The sequence below is a fragment of the Lissotriton vulgaris genome, chromosome 9 (assembly GCF_964263255.1).
Source record: "Lissotriton vulgaris chromosome 9, aLisVul1.2, whole genome shotgun sequence".
NCBI classification, from domain to species: domain Eukaryota; kingdom Metazoa; phylum Chordata; class Amphibia; order Caudata; family Salamandridae; genus Lissotriton; species Lissotriton vulgaris.
In genome coordinates, this window is record NC_141697.1 from 962,742,580 (window position 1) to 962,769,062 (window position 26,483).

The 26,483-nt window shown below is 43.4% G+C and overlaps 1 protein-coding gene across 2 annotated transcripts in view; it reads left to right on the forward strand.

Annotated features, from left to right (window-relative positions):
* The window catches only part of HEMK1 (HemK methyltransferase 1, mitochondrial release factors N(5)-glutamine), a 332,911-nt gene that overhangs the window by 170,864 nt on the left and 135,564 nt on the right, over positions 1–26,483 (forward strand). The gene's annotated exons all lie outside the window — the stretch shown is intronic.

Below are 26,483 nucleotides of genomic sequence, written 5' to 3' on the forward strand. Positions count from 1 at the left end.
GATATGCAGTAAATGTAATAAAAAAACACATCAGTGATTACAATGATATAGCATTATACATGATACTCGTTTCCTTGTACATAATTCATGTTCATCAACACGTACAAATTTCTGAAAATACAGTTTAATGTTGTGCGGCCCTATGTATTTCGGGACCCATTGTCCCTTCTTCGGGGCCACTGAAATGTAAACAAAATAATAACCACAAATTACTATGCTACATTCAACAAGTTGGTACAAGCTACCAAAATAGTACAACACCCACAAACAGAAGGTGAAAATTAACTGAAGATAGTGCAGGCACTTCCTGCCTGAATAGTATAAGTGGAATGCTAATACTCTGAAATAGACACATGCTTAAAACCAAGAGACATCACAGGTTGCTGTCACCCATGCTGAGATAAACCAGATGAATGAAGTGCCACCAGAACCAGAGATAGAGCGTGAATGGGAAAATAGACGATATGTGTGATTGGTGCAGAGAAAGTGGATCAATGACCACATAAACATATGCATCCAAAGAATGTAAGAGAGCTTACTGTAAAGCACTGCCGAAACTTTATTGCGAAGTGAACTGGATAAACAGGTGGGTACCTACACGTAACTAAAAGAATTGGATAGGCGTTAAAAATAAGAGCGATCCTGAGGAGAAAAAAGCGCAAATAGGGGCATTTATTTACAACACCCAAGGTGATACGAGTGAAATTACCTCAGTGTTTGGAACATGAAAAAAGGAACCTAAAACCAAAACATAAAGAACAGAGGATGCTCTGTAAATATGATAAGCAGGGAAATTGCGCTTATTTATGTAGGAAAGGCGCCCACAGATACCACGAAGCACACCACATCAGTCAGTATTAATCCCAGGGCCAGTTCTAGAAACTGTTCATCTGTTCATTTAAAGGTGTGCACCTTCAATCTTTGTTCATACTTAATACAGCCCTGTGTGCCCTGCCCACCAACAACTGCCTGTGGCATAGGTAAGTCACCCCTCTAGCAGGCCTTACAGCCCTAAGGCAGGGTGCACTATACCCCTGGTGAGGGCACAGCTGCATGAGCAATGTGCCCCTAAATTTGTTTGCGTAGCACTTTTCACCCGAAGTGTGATGGGTATGCCCAGACATGGGCCCCTTACTCACTGTGACACTAGATTCAAGCTAGCCTGGCTGATGAAGGGTAATACCCAGAAACCGGTCCCAGGTTGCTTGTTTCCGGTCCAGGGAGGACCTTGCTTGGCAGTTCGGTCTGGACTGTTCCCATGAGGAAAAGGTTCAAGACTGATTTTCATATGGCTGGGTCTAAACTTGGGTGGCATGGTGAGCAAAAGAATGATGGATTTAACCCAGACCTCTTGACTGGTGGTGAATGTATGATTTATTCAGCATTCCGTCTATAATTTGTTTGCACAGCGCTTTTTATCCTAAGTGGGATGGGTATGCCCAGACGTGGGTCCCTTGCTCACTGTGCCACTGGATATAAGCTAACCTTACTGATGAAGGGTAATACCCAGAAACCAGTCCTAGGATGCTTGTTTCCGGTCCAGGGAGGATCTGGCTTGGCAGTTTGGTCTGGACTGTTCCCATGAGGCATAGGGTCAAGACTGATTTTCATATGGCTGCGTCTAAACTGGGGTTGCATGGGGAGCAAAAGAATGATGGATTTAACTCAGATCTCTTGACTGGGGGTGAATGTATGATTTATTCAGCATTCCGTCCATCATTTGTTTGCGTAGCAACTAAATTGTTTGTGCCATTCACAGACATGGTAAGTGCAGTGGAGCCATATTTAGTACATGGGCTGGGAGTTTGTCTTTGCGAACTCCACAGCTCCATAATGGCTTTACTGAATGCTATTGAGTTTGGTATTAAACTTCTCAGCATAATAAACCCTCACGGATGCCACTGTTGGATTTATTATAAAATGCACTCAGAGGGCATCATAGAAATGCCCCCTGAAAAACGACCAACTCCCTCCACTCCAGCTGACTGGTCTGCACCAGACATATATCTGACCCCTTGAGGTGGGAGACCTTGTGCTCTCCCGGGTCATAGAGAAAGGCTGCTTGGGACGAAGGTGCTTCACACCTACGCCCAAGCAGGAACAGCATTCAGGGCGGTGAGCCTCAAAGGCTTCCTCCTTTGATATGCTAGCCAGGGCCTCTACAGTCTACGAAGATACCCGCCACCTTGACCACACCTCCCTCTTTTGGCGGCAAGGTTGGTGGAAAAATTAGTAATCAGGAGAGGTGTGTCCCCCTCTGCCAGGGCCACCCCTAAGGTGCCCGGAGCCGAGGTGACCCCCCTACTTAGGAAATCCTCCATCTTGAATGGAAGGATTCGACCCATTCAGGTTAGGGGGCTGCACCCTTCCCAAAGGAAGAGGACATTCTAAGGGTGTAATCACCTCAAAGACAAGTAGCTCATTGGCTACCACCTCCCAGTGCCTGTAACACCCCTAAATTCGATATTTAGGGGCTCCCATTAACCTTGATCCTCAGATTCGACAGACCAAAGGAGAAGATGGAAGTAGACCGCATCCGGACCAGGAACAGAACCACTGCAGACTGAACTCAGCAAGAACTCCACCATCTGCAATTGGGTCAACAACTGGACCTGCTGTCCTTCCAGAAACCCTGTAAGGCCTGCAAGAAACCCTGGAGACCTTCCAGCCTTCACCCAATCGCCAAGAACCTCCCTTTGGGCTAGAGGCTCTAGCCCCCGGCACCTGCCGTACAGAAACCACAGCAGTTGAGGACCGGCACTTGTGTTGATGCAACTCACTGCTGCAAAAGAGCCTCAAGATCGCAGTGATAAGAGGACCAACACTGGTGTTGAAGCAACTCTGCCCTGCCAGAAGAAATCTCAGCAGGTGGACGGCTTCCACAAACTAGAGGGATCCTCTCGGCCCAACGACCCAAGCTGTTCACAGCTCTGTTTCCGAGAGCCTTTACCCTCCTGCAAGTGACCCTGTCGGCCTCCTCCTGCCCTGCCCTGCCTTCACGGCTGCAACCTCTTTGTGATGGTCTAACGTCGGCGGAACTCCTCCATCCCCTGTGCATCTCCATCCCCGCGACTGCTGTGTTGGTGGTGCCTCCATTCGATCTACAGTAACTTGCTGATGACGTCCGCGATGTTTTCGATCTACTGAATCCTGTTCATCTCCATTGCTCTCCGCTGACCGTGAGGGTAAATATCATTGCCGGTATCCACCTCCGCGGCGTAGATACTGAATCCCACACCTCCTCAGGTGCCCCCAGTCTCCACTGACTAACGTTTGGGTCTGTGAACTCTGCACCCGGCCTCCCCAGTGCCGCTGGTGGTACAGTATCTTTATTAAACTGAACCTTGCCCAGTGTCGGTCTAAACCCCTGAAGACTGGAAAAGTAACTTGTGTATTTACCTGCTAATGCATAACACTGTTTTCTTTCCTTAGGATTGCATTACATTCAATCTGGTGCATTCCACTGCCTATCTTTTTTCAAGTACTGATTGTCACTGTTTGTGATTGACAATACACAAGTATTTACAAGACTGTAAACATTTCTGCTGCTTTGCAAAGCTATTCCTACTGCATTTTGAAAAGTATTACTACTTTGAAAAATGTTATTTACCTGCAACTGAGTACTTCTTGGTTCTAGAAATAAAATAACCAAAGAATAACTTTTTATACAAAACAATTGGCCTTGATTCATTCTTGAGTGTGTGTTTTCATTTCTTGCCTGAGTGTGTACAATAAATGCTTAACACAGCCCTCAGATAAGCCTAACTGCTCGACCACACTTCCACAAATAGAGCTTTGAGTATTATCTACTTAAGCCTCTGGGGATCCACTGGGCTCCGTGCACACTATACCTTACTTTGGTATAATATATACAGAGCCAGCTTCTTACACATTTGTCTTAATGTAAGAAAGGAAAATGGCCTCTACCTTTACCTTAAAGGCATGCATAATTAGCATTCAGTGGACATCTCACAATTGAGGGGATCTGTGCCACTGTGTGTGCTGCACTAATGATAACTAGGCTTCTACTTGCATTGCTTCTACGCAGCTTATGCTTGTCGGTGTTTGTGCTGTTACAGTCCTGGACGTCTGGGAAAATAGTGCAGTAACTATTTGTGTTCAGGGTATTATGTGATTGAGGAAAGTTTGCACTGCTACTAGTACAGTTCAATTAGAGCAAAACATGTCATAGAGTGGCGTCTCGTTGAGTGGTGTAGAGTGAATAAAGTGTTGTGGAGTGGAGTAGAGAGGACTGGCATAGCGTAGAGTCGAGTAAAGTGTCAGAGTGGCGTAGCATAGAGTGGTGAGGTGTAGAGTGGAGTGTCGTTGAGTGCCATAGAGAGAAGTAAAGTGTTGTAGAATGGAGTGGTGCTGAGTGGAGTAGAATATTGTATAGTAGAGTGTCTATGCTACTTTCTCTGTGCCATTCTACTCCACTCTACACCACTCCACAACATTCTACTGCACTCTACTCTACGACACTCTATGCCACTCCATGCCACTCGACTCCACTCTACGCCATTCCTCCATCAGACACTCTACTCCCTCCATGACACCCTGTGCCATTGCATTCTATGGCACACTACTCTTCTCTTTACCACTCCACTCTGACAGTCTACTCCACTTTGTCAAGACACTCTACTTCACTATACGCAACTCTCTCATCTCAACTACATACCATTTTACTCCCCTCCACTCTACTCTACGCCACTCAGTGGCAATCCACTCTACGACACTGCCCCCCCTCTACCCATTTCACAACATTCTATTCCATTTTATGCCCTTCCACTCTACTCCCTTCACAACACTCCACTCTACAACACTCCACTCCACAACACTCCAATCTACTCTACGGCATTGCACTCTACTCCACTCTAGTCTACACCACTCTACAACACATCATTCCACTCCGCACCACTAACCTTTTAGCCATGCTGAATAGCAGCCACGCTGGTATACAACATGGTTAAAACACATTGGCAAAGCCAATAAAATCTTGCATAGGCGTGACCGACTGGCTTTGCCAATGCTCATACTCTGTGTAAACACTCAAAGAGAGTGCAGACGTTTGCCATCTCTCCCTCTCTCTCTCTGTTGTGTGCTTCTCCACCGCCAAATACTCACCCCTTTGCTCCATGTTGTTCTTTACCTCCAGAAACATTTTAAGACATAGACAAAGTAAGTGGCTCCTTTTTGATGTATATTTTGTAGTGTCCGCCTATGGTGACAAAAGTCAGGAAACACGCTCAAAATCGACATTTGTGAACTAATAACCCCTGAAGAAGGGTTTTTTCAAACCTGAAATGCATTGGGCTTTTTATTCATTTTTGTTAACATTGTAAATCATGCAATGATGTGTTTTACATGAGATTATATTTATTCATATGCCTTAAGAAGTGATTAAGTGTATGTGCTTACATTATTTATTGACATAAAGATTTCTTATGAGACAGACTTTGATGACCTTGACATATTTGCTCTTTTGTTTCAAGAAAGTAATATGTGAAAATATATGATTTGAAAGATGAAACCCTAGGGACAGAGGGTTGAGCACCTTGCAGACCTGGGAGTTTCCAGGCCTCGACAATGCAGTTTTCCAGAAGGGCCTGGGCAAAACCCCAAGCAGGGTTGCTCCCTAATTGGTGTAAATTTGAGTTTAAACTTTTTACGCAGGATCAATAGATTATAGGTGTGCAGGTCTCATCACTTACAGAGCTCCTTTTGTAGGTGCATATAAGCTTGGCCATTTCTGCACACACATATATCACCATGCGTGTCTATGAAATGACTCGTCCGTCAGAAGCAGCCCTGTCATTGCATCTTTTTCCTTGTCCTGTGCTGTACAGCATCAGCAAAAAATATTTTTTCTCTACTCTACAGCATCACCGAGAGGCATTGGCAAAGTCAATAGATTCCAAAGGCAAGACCTTATGGCTTTGCCAAATCTTTTTTTTTGTGTGCTTTCAGTGTGGCCCAGGTATGCTCAGACGTGGGTCCCGCGCTCACTACGCCACTGGAGTCAAGCTATATTGGCTGATGAAGGCTGATAACCAGAAACCGGTCCTGGGATGCTTGATTCCGGTCCAGGGAAGGCATGGCTTGGCAGTTCGGGCTGGACTGTTCCCATGAGGCACAGGGTCAAGACTGATTTGCATGTGACCATGTCTGAACTGGGGTGGCTTGGTGAGTAAAATAACGATGGATTAAACCCAGATCTGTGACTGGGGGGGGGTGAATGTTTTGCCATTGTGCAACATTCCGTCCATCATCTTGTGTGTTTTGCACATTCTAGTACATACATTGGTGTGAGGTTTCTGCTCACCACTTTCCCAGGATGGAGGACATCTTCTCCTGTGTGGGGGGGAAACTCTGTTTCCATTTCCACTCCAGCTAATTCTTCTGCTGTTCCTACTACAACAACTGTAAGACAGATAAATCTTCAAATCTGAAATCACAATATTGTCTGCTTTTCAGAAATGTAAGGTTTGCTTTGGCAACCATATCTTTTTTTTATTATTTTCATTTTTCTAATAATTCCATAGGAGTATGGTGGTTTGGTTGTACTTGTCTCTGGGTATCTTATATTTAAATACACAGTGTGAACAAGCACTGGCAAAGCCAGTAGGTCTCGCCTTTGGGACGTTTGGCTTTGCCAGAATCTTCTTTGCAGTGCAACATGGCTAAATGACAAACAAAATGCCTATTGTGTCATGATGTGCCTGCCTACGAAATGTTGCAAAGTGGAGCTGAGGGGGGAGAAGCACAAGTGGGTGGGGGAAGACACCAGGGTGGGCACTTCTCAGAAGGCGGTGTGGGCAAACCACATGAATGAAAGAGAGCTGCGCAGAAAGTGTAGGAGAAGCACTATAGGGAGGCAACTGGAATTCACATGCACTCTCCCGCAGTGCACAAACAAAAGAAAAAAGTAACACCTGAGAAGCGAGCAGTGTAGGAACAAAGTAATGCGTCCATGCTCCAGGGGAGGGCCACACACAAGTAGAAGGAAAGCCCACACTGTGTAATGAATAACTAATAAGCAAATGAGAGTAACAATAAAGACAACTAACGGTAAGAAATGGGCAGGCTCTAAGTCAACTATAAGCTAACAATATGTCTTGCAACAAACAGTGCATGCGCTGCCTAGTAGGCAAGACCTAACAATGTATGTCACTGCAACTGGAAGAATTAGAGACAATGGCAGTATATTCGATTCATAGATATGCACTTACGTACGCTTACAGGTGCAAGTCATTTCCAAATATTTTTTCAAGCTTATGTTTATATTTGCTTGGATTTTATGAGAATTACAGCTAAAGACAGTTTGGGGCGATTCATGCAAATGAAGCATCTCAGTATTCATGGCAGTGTATTCCCTGTTCAGCTCCCTGCGTTTTCTTTTCACTACGTACACGCCGGTAGAAACCTTCACTAAAATAATGATGTCATGGTTCAAAAATATACATAATTTAAAAACCCAAACCTGAGAAAATAGCGGTTTTAGAAAAGTATTCTTTTGTTTACGCAGGCATTTATGGAAAAAATAATTGTTTTGTGTGACTTTAATTGACGTTTCTTGAAATAGGACAAAGGTGAATAAAAAATTAGGTATTATAGAAAGGGGCACAGCACAGGTAGTGGAAACCCCCCAGTGGCTATGAGATTACTGACCCTTTCCATGCCTACTTTCTTATCTTCACTCAGGTCCTGAGGGTGGAAGTAACAGAGAGGGTTCTGTTGTTTGCTTGATGCATCTTGTGGGACCTGTGGTTACAAGGCGTGCAAGTTTCAAGCATTAATAGCCCATTTCCTAGAACCGCCGTAATATAGGTGAAAGACTACCGAGAAATCTTGGGCGGGTGATGAATTTTTGTGTTTTTTAAAGGTGGGAACTTGCTGATAACTTATGAGTATTCTCAGCGGGGTTAGTTTAACTGTACAGTAGATGTAGTGAAAGCACCAGATCATTCTGAAGATCAAAGATCTGTAGGAGTGCAACCAGTAGAAACACACCTGTCTGAAACAAATTAATTATTATAAGTGAGTTCACCTTCACCAGCTGCATCCTTTGCTTCTTCACATTGGGTGTTTGTGTGGGCATGGTGAATAGGATCTCTTTTTTTTTTTTTTTCTTCAGCGGCCATACTGACCAGGCTTATTGTTGCAAAGTATTTTCAAAAGCCAGTAGTCTGTTGTTGAACCATTTGATGGCAAAACTGAGCCATGATTGTTACTTTCAGAGCCTCTTCTTTGAAGGACTAGCTCACGAAGAGTGAAGTGCACAATTTTGAGTGCTTGGGTAAGTGATGACACAAGTTTTACCATGAGAGTTGAAGTTTGGGGTTAGGATAAGGTAATGATGCCAAACAGGTTTAGATGAATGCCTAAAAGAAGATATCATTCTTGTATTGAGATCACTAGGGGGTAACCACTTCCACTGATGTGATAGACTGAGCTTGGAGAAGATTTGTCCAGTTATTATCCAGTTAAGTGCAGACTGACAGAGGAATGAAGCAAGTGGTGCACTGGATAACATGCTGCTAGTTTTCAGATGGGGCTCTCATGAGTGAATTGTAGATTGTCTGCATAAAACCTAGATTCCATGTCAGAACCTGAGGCGAGGGCTGTGCTATACTTTCTTCACTTTATTGTCACAGCAGCCATCTTAAGCAACAACAAAGACTTAAACCGTTGGGAAAAGGAAGAAGTTAATTTCCAACCAATCAACTACACACATCTCATTTTATATTTCTCTGTCGACTCTTTCTCCCTCTTTCTTCCCTGCTCCAGCAGCCGTCAGATAAGTGTTTGTCCCTGGGTCTCTTCATTTGATGTTACTCTGCATGTTTTAACTTGTATTCCTGACATTTTATCCTTCCATAGGCGCGGCCGCTGGAACGCTCTGATGTCTCTTCGTGGCGCTTTTGTCCTCTAATACAGTGCTTTAAACGGGCCGGGACTGTCCGGTACGGAGAACCGGCACTTTTTTATTTTGGGAGGGAGAGTACCGGCACTTCTGAAGCGAAATGCTATACTTTTAATTGGAGAGTACCAGCACTTCTCAACAACAAGCAGGTACTCTGGTACAGAGTACCTGCACTTCTATTTTTCCATTTCAAGCACTGCTCTAATATTTGCCTCTGATGAGGGTGCAGGGCAAACGCACATCAGTCTTCTTCCCGCAGGAAGGCACTTACCTAATATTTGCAGTGAGCCTTCTGATGCTACTACTTCTCCCTGCAGAGCATCCGGCCATCGGAGTGCAGATTGTATGTGCCCTGCCCCGTCTGGAGAATGAAAGCCATTATGGGGGTCTGTATTTGATTACCAGCCCGCAACAGTGCTCCCTCAAGTGGTCGGGACACCGACCCAGGTGCCAATTGTGAGCCCTACTAAAATAAATTACATCAAAAAGTAACTTAAAAACACAGACGACTATATACATATTACATTAGAAATAAAATGAGCCTGCCATATGGGGAGCCCAGAACGAACAATACTCACAACTAAATAATACACAAAGAATTATGTAACTAATTAACGCACAAAGGAAAGAAGAAGTAAAGACAAAGGGCCATATTACCAAGGCGGGCGATATGTGATTATCGCCGCTTTAGCGGCCGTGTTTGCCAGCTAAGCGGCGATAATTCTATTGCCCTATTAGGAAGCTGTCGCTAACAGCAGTTAGCGACAGCTTGTAGGCGCTAGCGTGCGGTTTGGGGCCCGCTTTGCATGTCAGCGATATTTATCGCTAATGACATGCAAAGTGGGCGTACCCAACCTGTTAGCGACTACTTTCAGTCGCTATCGCCTATTAGCAAGGCAGGCGTAGTGATGGAAATATTTGCGCTAAGCGCAAATATCTCCTAAAACTAACGCCTGCTCAGACCAGTTCTTAGCCATTACATCCAATAGGAGGTGGATATAATGGCTAATACCCTGTTAGCGATAATGCGTGAATATCGCTGTATTCTCAGCGATATTCACGGATTTCGCCGCTATCGCCGGAAATATTATCGCTTTTGAGATAAACGTTGCTAATAGCACGTTATCTCAGCGATAATATCCGGCGATGCGCAGCGATAAAACAATTGCCGCTAAGCCTACTTAGCGATAAATATCGCTAGTTGTTGGTAATATGCCCCAACGCCCCCAATTACTCCCAAAACACATAAACAGTGACCAATTGCAACAGTTATAAATGAAAATTAAATGACCAAAATTTGAAAGATTTTGTCTCAAAAGGGTTTTTAATTAAACAGACAATTTGAAAGCAACACAATTAATGCTTAAAAGGACTATACAGAGCAATAAGCTGCCAACAGTTTATCAGAGCAATACGGTTCAGCAAAAATCACAATAATTCAAAGATTTATGAAAAAGTAAGAATCAAGCAAAACATAAAGCAGTCAATATTTCATAGTTAGAGTTTCAGCCCACAAGTAAACTCGACCAGGGTCATCATCAGGACAATGTGTCTCAAGATCAAAGTAACCATACACGTTTTTACCTACACGAAACAAGAGAAATGGGGCAGGAAATATATTACAATTAATAATGTTGCTAATTATAATACATACACCACCACCAGGGTACATGAAATCGAAAGAGATCTCAAGTGCTAGAAAGGGAACGATGCCATTACCCAAAAAGATTTGCTGATGAAAAGTCAGGCCCCGAGTTTGCCTGTATAGAGTTAGGCCACTTGCCACAAAAATGATGCAAGCTTCAGCAGCCCACAGTACACAGATAAACCAAATAAATATAAAGACACTTAAAAAGTGCAACAGAGTTCCTAAGGTGTGACAAACCCAACTTAGGCAAGATATGGTGCAAATTCAATACAACCGACCCCATTTGTAATGTGGGCTGCATATGAAAGACTTACTACTAGAACACCGAGCAGGATATACAGAGTATATAGGAGATCTGATTCCCCTGCTGGTAGTCTGGTTAAAATTCATTTTCTGCTTAAGTTTGTTGGGTGACTGGCGTGACACTCAGACAAAATATCGTAAAAGTACAACATTTTCATCCCAGTATTATGAACTTGACTAACTGGGCCAAGGTCTTATTGGTTGAATAAACCGACAGCTATTTCAATATGTGGAGGTTTTTCTCTGATCCCGTACGTAAGTAAGCCCAAGTACATATGAAATTTGGTTTCCCAGCAGGTAGTTTAAGTAAATTCCTATTCAACTCGAACCTGGGTTGACGTTTAGACCACATGCACAAAACAAAATATTCAAAAAGCATCACACTGTTGTAGTCCGACACTGTGAACTCTATATAATAAGAGAGCTATGCGATGGTATCGTCTTGTCTCCCCCCATATTTTATGTTTCTTTGAATGGAGCATTTTTCTAACCCTTTTATGTATATGTTTCTTGATTTGCATTTGATTTCCTCTGAATAGGTTTTGGGTTTGATTCATTCAGTCTGTATACACATAATAACTTTGGTACTTCAAGTCCCAGAAGTCCTGGCTCTATTGGAAGGGATGTCCTATTGGCTAATTCAAAATTCTTCACACACACCTCTGTACTTAACCTTGTTGGCACTGACCTTACTGTTTGAGTCATGAGATGCTGCGTTCTTCCATGTTGTCCCTGCTTGGCACATTTGGGCCTCCTCGACTACAAGCACCTTCAGTTCGTTTTTTTCTCCGGGTGGCTTGGATCGTGATTATGCTGGCCCCCTATGCTCACTCGATTAGCAAATGTATTGCACATAATTTTTATTGGTAAATCTAGGGTGTTTTTACCCTCTACTTGGAGTCAGACGAGGCAATCAGTGATAGATAGCCCTCCCTGAATTAACGATCCCCAAATGAGGCGTGCCCCCCTTTTATTGGGGCTAGCTAATTTCGTTCTTAATCTTTTACCACAAGTAGGCTCTCGTGAATTATAAATACAGTGGTATCCACATGCTTTAAACACAACTAATGCAGGTTACTTGTATCTAGGTGACTGGATGCAAGGATCTGTTCCCTTGTGTCAATCTCAATTGGATATACTCCATGGGGTGCTGGGGATTTATATACCCTGATCTGTGTCTCTAGAAGGAAGACTTTAATACGCAGCCCAAATTACGAATGTCATCTGTTGCGCTGAATTTTCACCTACTCCTGTCTAAGTTATGCGTGATGAGTTTGTCACACCTTCAGGAACTCTGTTACACTTTTTAAGTATCTTTATATCTAATTGTTTTCTCTGTGTACAGTGTGCTGGTGGTGCTTGCTTAAGAAAGGCTTAAGAAGTCTTTCATGAACCAAGCTCTGCCACGATCCCCCGCCTCCTCCGTCCGGGGCCTTACTGGCACTATGCACTCAGGAAGCTGACCAGCAATCCTCGCCCCCTCCTGATGCAGAGAAGTTCCCCGCGTGATCCAATGGGGAGTTGGAGCATGACAGGCCATGGCACCCATCTGCCCACCCCCACGGAGGTCACCCCTAACATTGAGGATGTCCATGACAGGGACTCCAATATATTGGACTCGGAAGAGCTAATACATCCTTGTTCCTCCCGCTGGATCCTGACAGAGAAAGTTTCCACATATATGGTGGGTAGTCTGCACAAGCCACTGGACAAAGAAGAGGTCAGAGTCCCCTCGTCCGTTGCTTGATGTGGCTTTGACACCTCTAGACCCTAGCCAAGTACGTCAGGGACACAAAGATGGGAATCGATCATTCATGGCGGTCATGTCAGGACAAGCTCCTTGATGTGACAGGTCCCCTGACAAAGATCCTGGACAGGAATAAGGACACAAAAGCCTCAGGTGCCCTCACTTCTCCTCATGTACTATCAGGCTGGGCCTAACACACCATAATTTTTCTGGGTAATGCCAGCTGCACCATCTCTACCGAGAGGCACAGGTCCCTTCTGATTAAGATCGACCCGAAGTTAGGAGATTTGCTGACCTCCGAGGTGTGCCAGGTCACTCAAGGTGGGCTTTTTGGGGAGCCTTTCATAAGGAGCTCGGTAAGTTTGTCTCCACCTTCAACTCTCTCTATAAGGTCCAGTCCTCCATTAAGCATATCATTAACCTCTATGGTTTTTGTAGGAGCTGGCCATTGCAGGGGGCACTTGGCTAACCGCCCTCAGTTCCAACACCCCGCTTGAGGTCAGGTCTCCAATGGCAAAACACTTCCTGGTTCAAGGGTTTGTGCCCCACCTGAGGCAACCTTCATCACAGAGGCACCTCCAGAGGAGGCGAAAACTCCGCTAACTCCCATGGTGAATGTAACTCTCATTGCTCACTAACAGCTGGGTTGCTTCTTAGCACATTTAATGCACAATTGGAGGGGTTTACCTTGAGACTCTTGGGTCTTGTAAACTGTTCAGTTTCCACATAGAGGTACTCAGATCCCTGCTTCAACCCTTCTCTCCACAACCTCTATTCTTCTCAGAGGCAGAGGCCGCCCCTATCCAATTGGAAGTCAAAGAACTCCTCTCCAAAGGGGCTATTATTCCTACCACAGTCCATCTCTCTGGATTCCTTAGCAATATACTCCTGGTGAAAAAACAAGATGGAAGCCAGCATCCGGTGATAAACCTTTGGGAATTCAATGAGAGGCTGGTCTTCCGCCACTTCAAGGTGGAGGAGATTCATGAGCTGTGGGACCTCCTGCGACCCACTGACTGGTTGGTACGTCTGGATCTCATGGATGCTTACCTCACGATCTCAATATACCCACCGCATTGTCAGTTCCTACAATTCTAATGGGTACTCCAAACTTTCGAATTTATAACCCTCCCATTTGGCATATCCGCCGCTCCTTGGTGCTTAGCAAAGTTTCTCAAACCGGTGGTGGAATATCTATGGTCCAGTGACATATACATGATCTCCTCATAAATAAGTGTCCGAAGACAACCTGCGGAGAACCGTCACTCTACTTCATTCTCTGGGGTTCATCATCAACAGGGAAAAATCAGTCCAGTCCCCTCATGTTCCTGGGTTTTGTGGTAAATTCGGTGGAGTCGACCTTGAGCCTTTCCTCCAGGAACATTTCTAAAATACAACACGAGATCCTGTGAATCCTCTCCAAAGTGTCCAAATGTCTCATACAGAGCACAAGGATATTGGGCCTATTGTCCTGATCTTTATAGACCATATTTCCCAGGCCTCTGCACTTTCGAGCCCTCCAAAGGCTGAAGGTGCCCCACCTCCTCAGGTGTCTCACGTACTCCCAGCACGTTCCCCTCTCAGAGGATGCCAAAGGCGAACCTCAGTGGTGGCTCACTTACATGGAAGCCTGGAATGCAATTTTCCTCTCCCAACTGGATCTAGTAATAGAGTCCGATGCCAGTGGCACAGGCTGGGGAGCATGTTGTGGGGATTTCGCAGCCCAAGGTACATGGTCTGTCACAGCACAGTCCTTACACATCAGTTGCCTCGAGTTGATGGCCGGCTCATTCCTTGTGATATGCTGCACCAAGGATAAAGCACAGTATTGTGTCCTTTAAAAGATGGGCAACGTGGTGGCTGTCTCGCACATCAATCATTTGGGCAGCACCAATTCCAGAGCTCGCTCTGATTTAGCCCAGAGCTTCTGGGAATATTGCCTCAACAACCACATCTCATTGGGTGTGGAACACCTCCCGGGTGCAGCCAACGAGGTTGTGAGATGGCAGTCACGTTATCTGAGAGATGCAACTCTTTGGCAGTTACATCCGGCACTATTTCAGGCCCTTTTGGACCACTGGGGCCCTTTCACCGTGGACCTCTTTGTGTTCTGGCAGGATCACCAGCATCCCCGGTACTTAAGCTGAAGACCAGATCCCAGTGCAGTGGCAACCAATGCTTTTTTGCAAGATTGGACAGTGGATAGGGACTATCCCTTTCCCCTATCACCATGATAATGAGACTTGCAGCCCAAACTCGCAGACAACAGGTGGACCTAGTGGTGGTGACCCCGATCTGAAGGTCTCAAGTATGTTTCTGGTTCTGATGGAACTTTTTAGGATTCTCCAATGCATCTATCCCGCTTCCAGATTTCCTCAGGTATCCCTCCAGGAACTCTCACCAACTGATTCTGTAAGGAACCGTTCAGTCTATGGCATGGAGGATTACATGACTTTTTGGCAAGCCCCGGGCCTTTAACGAATTGCTGTGGCTCTCCTCTCTAGAGTCTGGTCAGGCAGCACAATCAACCGATGCATGTTGTCTAGGACTCAATGGCTGGGTTTATTGTAAGCAGAGAAGCTTGGGTCCCCTGGGGATAGATCATGGCATTTCTGGCATTGGAAGGCATGGCCTATAGATTGGTCAATATTTTTTGCTCGGCAATATCATCAGGGCAAGCCCACATTGGTGGTCATCCGATGGGGGAGCATCCTCTGGTTTGTAAGCTACTCATGCATTCAGCTGTTTCTTACCCCAGAACCGAGGTATTCAGTTCTCTGGGACGTAAACAAGGTATTGAACCTATTTGTATCCTGGCCTAGTAACCGATATACCTCCAGGAAGGAGCTGTCAGCAAAGATTGCTACCTTGCTGTGTCTGGTGTCTTGCAGAAGGGCCTCTGATGTCAGGACCTCGAACATCACTGGCAGAATGTTTACCCCGAATTGATTCACTTTCCTTATATATAGACGTGCTAAGTGTAACTCAAGGGTAATTTCAAACCCTGCCTTTGATGATTCTGCCAAATGATGCGTTGTTTGTTTTATTAAGGCATGTGAGGTCATGATTGAGGAGGTCCATCCTCCTGGCGAGCGACAGTTAATCATCGCCATCAGTAAGTCATATAAGATGGTACCTTCTCCTGTAATTGCAAGACGAGTACGATTGACCAAGCATAAAGCTGACATTGACACTAAATTGTTTGGGGCGCATTCCAAAGAGGAGCTAGGGCTTCTAAGGCCTTCGCCCTTTGGGCACACGTGAAGGACAGCCTTAATGCTGCAGACTGGTCCTCAGACTCGACTTTCAAAAGGTTCTTTTTCAAACCAGTCTGCTCTATTGTGGCCCTGGTGGTTGACAACCTTTACACTAGCATATTCCTAGCCTCACGTTCCATCATAGAATGAAAACTTTCCTAGCTAACGTAATGTAAACTTTCAATATTATTAAGGGCATGGAGGCGAGGATTAGCCCTCCCAATGCACTCTTACTATTTCGCCCCCCCAGCAAGAGACAGGACCTTGGTTCATTCCATGTAGATATTTGAATATTCTTTTTTCCAGTAATGTTTTGATGTTATGCGTATGATTACACGCTGTATTTTGTTGTGCTTATTCTCATGTACTCTGCTTATCAACTGGTTATTGAATAATCTGTTTGTTTCCCAACGTGTTCACAATGGTAAAGGTTCAATTATTATCTTGTAGGAACTGAGTCTTCCAAACATGATTAATCCATTCCAATTTCGACTTTGGTCGTCGGAAAAAGGAGGGGGAAAGCGAGTCAGCAGAAGAATATGAAGGGAGATTAGTTTAGCTAATAGGTTGGAAATGAACTTCTTCCTTTTCCCAATGGTTCATGGAAAATTAGGACTTTGCTGTTATTTAAGGTGGCTGCTGTGAAAATTAAGTGAAGGAAGTATAGCGTAATCCTTGCCTCCATGTCCTTAATAGAATTGAAACCTTTGTTTATGATATTTAGAACATTTTCATTATCCACACTTTTGATGAGACTATTGAGATTATGAGTTTATGCCTCTGATCATGGAAACAACTGTAGGCAAATGAATGACCCCTGCCCCAGGTCACGAGAGTGGCTAACTTTTAGTCAAGTATGTGGTAGGATCAGGCTGTGCACCTTTAGACCACCTGCTTCGGGATGAATTCTCTCCCAGCCCTTCAACAGGCGAGACTGCCTTATTCACTGTAGTCATCAGACAAGTGGCTTGCAATTGCTTTCTGTTGAGGTGAAAATCAACATCCTCACTGAAGTCTTACAATCTGGACAGACCTCATCGGAGCCTTTTCTGCCGTTCAAAAAAGCCATGACTGACACCCTCATAGGGGCTTTGGCTAAACCCTGCACCTTTGAACAGGCAGATGGCATGAGGCCACAGACCTGCTCTGGGTGGCCCTGCTTTCCTGATGCAGCACCCTTTGCCTGATGGTTATTCTCGATTTTTTACCTATGAGACATTCAGAAAGAGGATGTTCTCCTCAGCTCCCCTTGTCCTTTGGTCAGTGAACGCCTGCTGTTTGCTGGGTAGATATTCCCATGTATTATGTGATATGGTCTTACAGATTTTACTACCAGTCCCAGGGGAATTCTGTGCCACCTTAGCTCATATATTTGAGAATAGCTGGGACACAGCTGTCAGGCCTGGCACGGCAAACTGTTTAGGCAGAGCTATCAGTACTAGTGTGGTGCTCCGACGCCACACATGGTGAGATCCATTGGGCCTCTTGGGTGACATCCACGTGTCACTTATGGATATGCTTTTTAACAGGCCTCGCCTATTTGGCCAAAAGGCTGACTCGTCCCTCAAGCACTTTAAACAAAGTGGAGCCACTATGTGCTTCCTTGGTCTACCACCTCCAAGGCAGTATCCCAAGCAATATTGTCCATTTTGAGGCATAGCTAAGGGTGTTACTTCTAAGCAGTGTAAAGGCTCAGTACCCCAACAACAGCCACTCCAGTTTTTGGGGGGACTGGTTTGGCGTAGGATATCGAGCAGACGCTGTCCAGGCCTTCAGGGATTGCAAACCTCCCAGTCCCCAACTCCTGTGGCAGCAGTCTTCAAGCCACTTCAGTATGCCTTTAGTGGAATCAGTCATTTTATTCACCGGTGGCAGACAATAACATCCTTCAGGTTGGCCCTGCAGAGATTAACAACGGGGCAACAAAAGGGACGACAGTGACCGCAGTGTACCTTTTGAGGTCAGTGTAGCCGTATTCCCCTACCTCAACAGCTGGTTGTTACATGTGGACTCACCACAGTCAGTCTTGGGTCAGCTCCTGACGACGGTGTCCCCCCTGGCGACATAGTTGTTCTCTATAGATGTACCGAAGTCACACTTGACTACTTCGCCGAGGCTCCCATTTATCAGAGCCATCCTGGATACGGTATGATATTGGGTCTTGCCTCTGGATCAGTGAGTCCAGGACATTTGGGTTATGATTCCAATATTACAGCCTTGGTCTGGGTGAGGGCAGCTCTGGGGACTTTCTTTTCACTGGCCTTTTACATCCTGCTCATTGATCATGCCAAATGGCTTATGTGGGCTCTGCAGTGGGATTTGAAGCCTCATTGTTCCCAGTACCAAGGTAACCTGTCAGATTATATCCTGGTTTTGGAGGATACTGCTGAAGATTTGCCTTGGTGGCTGCTCAACCGCAGTTGGACCAGCCGCAGACTCCTCTCCCCACCTTCACAGAGCTGAAGGTGGTGACAGATGCATCAATGCTGTGTTGAGGAGGTCATCTGGGACAAATGGAGATCAGAGGACTCTGGTCTCCCATCAAGACCTGCCTTCACATCAACTTGTTGTAGTTGCAGGTCATTGCTTGGCGTTGAAAGGCTTCCTCCCAACCATCAAGAGGAGACCGATTCAAATTATCACAGACACTACCATAACCAAGTGGTCTTGCAGAAAGCCGAGCGAGGTTGGGTCCTAGGCCCTGTGCAAGGAGGCCCTTCTCTCTGGAACTGGCTGAATCATCACGTCATTTTGCTGATTGTACACCGCCTGGCATGAATTTAACATTTCAGGGCGGACAAACTCAGCTGCAACACCTAAAAGATCACCATTGGTTGTTACTCCTGACTGTGGCACAGGGCATCTTCCAGCAATGTGGAGAACCCTGGTTCGATCTCTTCGCTGCCACAGAGAACACACATTGTTTACACTTTTGCGCACTGGAGTTCTCAAAAAGGCTCTTTCTGAGATGCACTCCACCTAGGATGGAGCATGCGGCTCCTGTATTCCTGTCCGCCGTTACCTCTCCTGCCATGGGTTCTGAAGAAGATCAAGAACAACTGAGCTGTTAAAGTGTGGTACTTGGAACTTCTATCCATGAGAGTCTGTCCTCTGATCAGGCTACAGAATCAGGAGGATCTTCTATTGCAGCAGCAGGGCAGCGCCTTTCACCCAGGCCTGAGCAATTTGTACATCCATGCTTGGAGACTTATAGGTGGCAGTTGACTGCATGAAACTTCATACGAAGTAGTAGATCACATCCCTGCAGCCAGGTGTCCTTCCATAAAGTCTCTAACTGGGACAAGTATGTGGCTTGATGTGGCACCCATAATATTGTCCCATTGCTGGCCAAACTGTCAGATGTATTATAGTTTGTCCTGCCTTTGGCCCAGCACAGACTTGCAGTGGGCATGGTTTAAGGTTATATGTCGGCCCTTTTCGCCTGTGTGCTTTTTCCAGACCAACCGTACTTGTTCAAATCACATGTTTTGGTGCACTTTGTCAAAGGATTAATCCATGTTACCTCATAAACCTTTTATGATATCACCGTGTGGTTCTTACTTTTCTTCTTATGTGCATCAAATTTGAGCCGTTTGGTAGCTGTTCCCTATGTCTTCAGACACTGAAGATGGTCTTTCTCATCGCATTTACTTCAGCTCGGCATGTGAGTAAGCCTCAAGCACAGTCGGTACAGCTGTCCTACACCACTTTCTTCTAGACAAACTAGTGCTGATGACTAGAGCCGCCTTTCTGCCAAATGTTGCGACTCCCTTTCAAATTAGAAAATTCATCACACTTCCAACATTCTTCCCCCATCCCTCCTTTGGGCCCCAAAAGAGTGCTCGGCTAGTGGACCGACCATACCAAAAACCATTAGGTGGAGAATCATCCGTTTGTGAGGTTCTCTAGGGACAAAGACATTTCAAGGCAGTGCAGAAAAGGATATTTTCCAGGTGGCTAGTCCTCTGTATTAACATCTACGTGTTGGCCAAGAAACAGCCTACAGAAGGATTAAGGGGCTCCATTCCACCAGGACCACGGCTTCTACCCCTGCATTTGTACTTGGAATGATTGTATATTTGTCAGGCCACCATATGGGCATCAGTACACATGTTCACAAACCATTGCTGCTGTGACTACCAGGTCTAACAGAATGGGATTTTTTATCATTCCGTCCTGCAGGACATTTTGTAATTCTACCGACCCACCATTAAGTGGGGTACTACTTTAGAATATATACCAAAGGTGAGGAATCAGAAGAACTAGTTACTTACCTTCCTTAACACTCTTTCTGGAGGATGCTCTGTCTAACTAAAGATTCCTCAACGCCCTCCCACCTCCCCATCTAAAAAAGGTCCCAAATTAGAGAACTACAGCTGGCACAAATAATTTGTTTTGTGCTCCTCGTCCGTGGGCGCAGTCAGTGTCCAGATAGAAACTGATGTCAACGAGATTGGGTGGCTTTTATATGCAGCTCCACCGTGTCTTACGGGGCGGAGCGGGATCGATGTTGAGCTGCATGTTGCCCGATACCGGCACACATTGGATATGCTAAAAAATCTTCCGGATCCAGTTTATCACCTGAGGATGTTCTAAAGGCGAGGAATCTACAGTTATATAGAGTATCTATCAGATTGAGTGTTAGTGAAGGTGGGTAACTTGTTCTAAGTTACAGAAATATTGTCTGATATAAATATTGTGTTCTAAGTATAGTGTACAAAATAACATCTCATTGAGGGTGATTTGTTTATTAATAGTTCCAATAGGGCAGTGTTTTGTACACTATGTTTATGTCCAACGGTATACTTACAATAATATTCTTCTATAACACCCAGTGCCAAAACAGCACCAGAAGTAAGTGCAAAGAGGTTTGATGGACTGAAAGCTTAAGAAGTTAGATGGTGTGCAAGATGGATTGATACATTACTTTCATATAAATTAGTTCACTGGAAGCTGTGACAAATGTGAGAGTATATTCCAGTGAGGTCAAGGTCAAGAGGGAGTGTAGGAAGGTGGAGTGGAGCAGAGAGTAGTGTACAATGTAGTCGGGGTGTCTCTTGTGGTGATTGGCAATGAGAAATATGTATTAGAATTATTGGTTCTCAGGAAGCGGTGTTATCCTGCAGGTGACTGGATCCAGACCCTGAAGGAAGATGGGTGAGGCGCATAACTGTATAACACAATGCATAGATTTATGTGTAATCTGCAGGTAACAACTTCCAATCCCAGCGAAATAGCTCTGAGGTTTTCTTGCTGAGGCCGACGTGTGAACTGCAAATCACAGGTTTAAGATGACCTACTCTGCCTTTCACACTTTCAAAGTGGAAAAATTCAGTGTAATTGGATATGGCTCATTCCACTCCTTGTAACAGTCCTCTCAGTGCAACACTTGATTATGAGAACTCCTAGTTCAAACCAAAGTTGTATATATCACTAGGTTTAAATAAATGTTTCTGATTACGCATCTCATTCTTGTTATTGTGTTCTTGTTCTGTCTCCTTTCGAAGTTCAATGTTTCATATATCCCATTAGGAAGTTACATTCAGGTTTCTTTGCTCATGAAAAAAACGACCACCCTCCTGTTTTTCATTCCTATTCTCCTTATGAATGCCTTCCTTTCGCTATGTCTTCCTGTTCATGGGAATATGAAGTCTAATAAAAAAAAAAAATTAGAAAGAAAGTGTGACATACTTGTGTAATAAAGGAACATCTCACATACCAAATGCAGTCCACCTATGAGACCTTGAGATTGGAAATTGAACAGTAGACCTCACAAAGTGGTGCATGGTTCCGAAAGTTAAATGCTGCAAGAGAAAGCTAATTAGATAGAAACATTACCGACTTTGATAGTTGAATCGGTCTATTTATGAATAAGGCTCAGTTTCCCGTTGTTACTGATTTTTACAGATAAATGCAGACAGAAATCCATATGTTTTCTGTCTATATTTATTTTTAAATGCGGAAAAATACAGAACATATGGGGCCTCATTTATGAAGGCCTTGCGTCAGTTTTGCGTCGCCGGTGCGTCACTTTTTGTGACGCACCAGCGGTGTAAAAAATGCGCCTTGTTGCGCCATATTTAAAAAGTGACGCATCTAGGTAGATGCGTCACTTTTTAAACCCCTGCGCCACATTATACCTGCGTCAGGTATAATGTATGCAGAGGGGGCGTTCCCCCGCAAAAACCCTCGTAATAGTGACGCAGTGAAATCTATGAGATTTCACTGCGTCACTTTTAGGACACTGTTGCGTCAAAATCTTGCGCCTGCCTCACAGCAGGCGTAAGACTGGCGCAAGCCCTTTCACATGGGGCTTTCCCCATGTGAAAGGACGCATTGCTGGAGTTGCGTCACTTTTGTGACACACTCCAGCAATGCGTCACTTTTGCGCTTACAGATACGTCAGAAATACTGACGTATCTGTAACTCCTTGCGACATGATGCGTCATACATTAAATATGACGCATCAGGAATGTCGTAAGGAGTGCACTGTGAAAAGTGACGCATCGCTGTTTTCACGCAGCAATGCGTCACTTTTCATAAATGTGGCCCTAGGCTTCTTGTGGGTGACTCTCCATGCTGTCTTTTGTGCTTTACAGGACAACAGCTGAGCAGACAGACAGCATGGTCAGTTAAAAAAACAGGTTGAGATTTCCATAAATATAGGTATATGTTAAGATATATGTGTATTATATTGCTGATATGTACCTGTGGGTGTAGGGTTGTCTATATTTAGCTACGTAATTTGCTAAAATGTAACCGGCATAAAAGTATGAGTGCATGTTTATCAGTTAAATAAACGAGGAAATATACAATCTCATGACTCCATTTATTCTCAAAACACAAAATAAATATGGATAAATATCAATAAGATGTCTAAAAAATAAATATGGATAAATGTAAGCAGAAATGTAAAAAAAAAATACCATAAAGCCAGGATCCCTAATTATGAAGTTCACAATGTTACCTATACCACCTGCGTGACACTTTTTATTACAACTTTAAATACGAAAAATAGCAGATTTGTTTAACCCCAATCAATTGCACACCTAAAATCTATACATTTTCTCTTAACATCACTTATAGTAGCATGAAGCTCACTGACTATTCCACTTGTTGGAATTGCACTGCTGCTAAGTTCTGGTCAGTATATCCCTTCTCCTAGACCCTGACTCTTTATTCTTCGTTTAAATGTAGATGTAGTAATTTGCATCTTGTTGCTTTACTGAGGATCTGCCTGACTACCTGTGTAGTTCATGTTTTTTTAACTTATTTTTGATGCCCCTTAGCCCTGCTGAACAGTATAAATTATTGCTTTGGAGGAGCATAGCCTCCCCAAAACAGATGAAGGAAGGGGGTGAACCTGCTCCTAGGATTGACTAAGGGGTGTGTGGGTAAACTAATTTCTGCAAACTAAGAAGCAAGTGGTGAAACTTTGTTTGTTTACATAACATTTGTGTAGTCTGTCTGCCACTGGCATGGAATCATATGTCTTTGTGATGTTACCTCAAGTGTGTAACCTGTTACTGCCCTTCTGCAGCTTAGACTGATCAGGTCAGGTCTTATCTGTGTTAATTTGAGTATTTCTTTTGGTTCATTTTCCTATTTTTTCCTATGTCTGTGCACATCAGTATCGCCCAGCCTCTGCCTGTACCTAAGACTTTATATTTCCCGGCCCTGATTCAATAATCTAGTTCAATAGACGTGAAATTGGGGATAATGGTAATATTACCATTCCTAGTTTTAGAATTGCTGAGGAGCACTTCAGAGAAAAAAAACCTTCATAGTGTTTTATATAAAGATAATCAGATTTATTTTACTTTTCTTTTTCATTATTTATGTTAGTGTTATGCAACACAGAGTTGTATTGTGGTTTCCGCATATTTATGCTTAATTTTGGTATCTATAATGCATATTGTTTATTGTATTATAGATACCACAATTCCATCTGGTAATTTCCTTTACCATATCTGTCAATCAAGGTTTCATTGACTATATTAATGCCCCACCAACTGTGTGTTCAATTGACTACGAAAGTGGAATTCACTTAACAACTCCCCCACACCCTAATCAATGGGATATAAGTTGGAAAAACTGTTGAATGAGACAGAAAATTTTGGAAAATGTTGGAGAAATGTCATTGTGCCTCCTATACCATGATGAAATGTGAACATTCTATCACTCACAAAGTCATCCTTCTTGGTTAATGAATGGTTTTTTGATATCTGCTGATATCTGCTGCACAAATTGTAAAACACTACCACACTTTTGTCGAATTGGAAGATTCGTGTGCTTTCTTCTGGTGTAATAATAAATATTAGAATATAGAGTCTGCTTCCCTGGAGGCATGTGAAATACCTCCGGATTAAAAAAAAAATTAAATATACTTAGGGGATACTTTTTCCTTCACATGGTGTGCAAATCTATGGGATAGCTATTCATTTAGACCTCAAAAGGGAGTTAGGGGTAGCAAGTAGCAATTACAGAAACACAAATATATCTAGTCCAATCTGTTGCACCTATTATAGAAAAGACTAGCTTTACTTTCAGTTGAGTAGTTTTCTACAATTCTTTCCATTTCTTTATTCTCCAAAATGGTCACAGATTCGTTGTGCCCGTTTACATTTCTGAATCAAGCTCCCAGAAAAAAGTAATTAAATATCAGGTCTGTCATTTCATTTCGTCATTGATAAAGAACCTGTAGAGAACCAAAACAAAATGGCACAGCCTAAACTCTGAAAATATAATTTGCGTCAAGTAACAGATCTGTTATGGCTGGAGCAATTGTGTATGCAGTCTGCTATCTTCTTCAACGTCTATGGAGGTTTTAAGTTCTCTAACAATGAAGATGTTTAACTCTAATTTTAACTTTGAGAACTGAGTGCCAAATCTTTGCACATTATAGAAGACTAGATAAGTCAAACAGTACACATTAGTTTCGAAACAAAATATCTATTTGCTTTCCATGTGTGAGTGTTCTGCTATAATGTTTTCAAGGGCTCACCCATCTCAAAGTAATATACTCAGTAGAGCCATAGGAATCATGCTTTAGTGGATAACAAAGTTATGCTGAAAGGCTAACTCAAGAGACAGGCAACGGCTAATTATGCAGAATGGGGATGTAAATTATAGGGCATTTAGTATGATGAAAGACAAATTTTGTAGCATTATTATTGAGCTAAATTGATAATTTAACAGTGATCTAAAGGAGATGTCAGTACTATAGAAAATAATAGGTTTCAGTGGAAAGAGAACTGCACATTCTGCAGATACTGTAAATATATTATTCATCAGCAATTAATGATTTTATCTTGAATAAATGCACAAGAATGTAATTTTATATAAGATTTCCTTTTTTGCAGTCTTTCATTATTTATGATTGTCCAACCATAATACAATAACATACACACCTACACAAAGGTTCAGTAATTTTGTGACCAACGTTGTTCGTATAAAGGCTTATTATTAGACTGCATAAACAATTTTACAAAGTCTTCCCGAAAACTTGTTAGCTTTTCAAACATCACAAAACAGATCCAGCTAAAAAAAGAAAAGGTTCTTGCAGCAACTATTCCCCGCACCTGTTATGCATGTAAGAGTGGGTTTAATGAGTGCGCAGTATATATTGCTAAATATGAGACCTGGATATCATCCTATTACAAGCCCTATTACAAGTCTACTATCTTAATCATGGAGGTCAGTGAGGGTAACTATACTTTAGGTAAGTTAAAACTTTAACAAACATCACACCAGAGGTTTTGGATAGCCGGCAAAGGTGTATTCAGCGATGCATTCTTCAGTCAGTCAGTGTTGTTACATTAAATTTCACTCCCTTACAGTAATCCCCTTCCAACTTGGGTATTTTAGTTGGGACGCTTCATACGAGGTGGGTTATTTAAAAAAAATAAATTAATTAAGGGGAGACTGTCGGCATTCTATAGGTTTGGTCCGTCTGTGTTGTCAGCGGAATTTCATGGCAGTAGCTGTGGGTAGAGTCATCTGCCTGTATCTTGCATATGTCTGGTTCTGTTCATTAATAGTGTTTTTCATATTGATCTACCCAAAATGCTTACAGGCCACAGGAAATAACTGTTATAGCTCGTGATTGTTCATCATTGACAGGAATTTCCATATTGGTCATAAAGTGTCCCCATTTGTCATTAAAGATGTCCATTTGATTATTAAGGTTGCATATAACCTGCTTATCGTTCATAACTGTAGTCATTTCTTTGTGTTCCAAATTTTGTATTCATTTTGCAATAGAACATACAGGCAACAAATACTGGGGTACCATTGCACGACATATATAGATTGGGCAAACAAACCGATAGTGCATAGCATATGAGATACAAGTTACATACTTGAAAATGCTGTGAATCTGATTACAGTCATCCCCTAAATAGGGGTCGAAGAGATTACACAGATGAATGGGTATAGAGGCAAAGATAAAGTGTACATATAGTAATTATCGAGTGTATAGTGCCAACATGATGTATACCATATGCTTGTATCGTCTTATAGGTCAAGAAAAAACTAGTGAAATGGGAGGCTGGGGCATGGGATATCTGGAACCTGAGTATAAGTCAGTGTTCACGGTCAAGAACC